Raw genomic sequence first — 1589 nt, 5'->3', positions numbered from 1 at the left:
CCCTCCTAGCATGATAACTTTTTCCAAGGCCTGGCTCCTCCTGAGATGTACGTTAAAAGTAAGTGAGATGGACAACGTTCTGTGATTCTAAGGAGCATTCTGGTTGCTCTTTTTCCAAGATAGGTATGTTTGTTCTTTTGATAACCCGTGGAATATTCAGTATTCTCCAAGTCAAAGGTATCAATTACTCTTATGTCATCTGTATTGAGGATTGGAGGAAAACTCATCAACAACCGGTATTATACAGATGTTACAACCTTGCTTACAGAAAATGGACTTGAAACACTTGGTGCAGAAGATCAAACACTACAGCCTTCAATATGGACTACATTTCAACATCAAGAAAACAAAAATCCCCACCACTGGACCAATGGGCAACAAAGTAATAGATGGAGAAAAGATTGAAGTTGTCAATGATTACATTTTCTTGGATCCACAACCATCAAGAAATGATGTAAGACCAAAGAAGAATCGATGCTTTTGAATTGAAGGGTTGGAGAGTAGTACTGAACACCGCATGGACTGCGAAAAGAACCTGTCTGTCATGGCAGTGCAACCAGGGTGTACCTTAAAGGCAACGGTGGTGAAACTTCATTTACTTTGAGCATTTTGTCAGGAGGGGCCAGTCCTTGGATAAAGACATCATGCTGTTCAAGGTGAAAGGTCAGAACCGCAACAAGATGGGGTGACTCAGTAATTGGAACCCTGAGTTCATTCAAGCATATTGGAGATTGTGAGGATGGCAGATATGGCAGGGTTCCCATCTGTTGTTCATAGAGTCACTATGAATCATAGTCGACTCGATAGCACATAGTAGCAACAACCATAGCAGAGGTCGCTGCCACTGTTTCTTGCCATCTTGCACTGTCTTCAGTGTTAGAACTCTCCTTTTGGAATCTAGGAGATAATCAGCACAGGAATCCCAGCTCCAGGAGAAGAGCTGTGCTCCAGTTTCTTGATGGCTGGGAGATTCCTCCAAACCTCTAGGATTTTCAAGATAGCAAAGCCAACCTATCTTTCAGCTAGACCCTAAGGGGCTCAAACTTACTGAGTGGATTTTCACATCTTTATGCATAAAGAGGAGCCTTAGTGCCAGTGGTATTTAAAGCCCTTTACCACTAAATTGAGAAGTTCGCCGTTTGAACCTACCAGCTGCTCTCAGGGAGAAAGACGTACTTGTCTTCTGTAAATATCTGTAACCTTAGAAATCCTATGGAGCAGTCTGTTCTGGAGGGTCACGGTGAATCAAAATCAACTTAGTAACAGAATTGGTTTGGGGTTGTTTTGGGTTTTTTTTAGATTTTAATGAAAGTTTATAAAGAACTTAGGTTTCCATTCGTTCATTTTTGCACATTTTCCTCCCTGTCCCCTCTCCCCCTTAGTTTGCTTTTTTCTTGGGGAAAGAGTTCTTTCATTGTTATACAGTTCCCTGCTCCCAACCACTTTACTATGCAACTCTTATTCTGTACTCTTGTTATGTCAATAATGTTGTTGTTGTTGTTATGTGTCGTCGAGTCGCCTGCGACTCATAGCGACCCTATGTACAACAGCCCTAAACTCCGCTCTGTCCTGTGCCAATCGCACTGTCT

The sequence above is a fragment of the Elephantulus edwardii genome, unplaced genomic scaffold (assembly GCF_000299155.1).
Source record: "Elephantulus edwardii isolate Elephantulus edwardi_28Jun2011 unplaced genomic scaffold, EleEdw1.0 scaffold00266, whole genome shotgun sequence".
NCBI lineage: Eukaryota > Metazoa > Chordata > Mammalia > Macroscelidea > Macroscelididae > Elephantulus > Elephantulus edwardii.
This window is presented reverse-complemented; position numbering follows the sequence as displayed.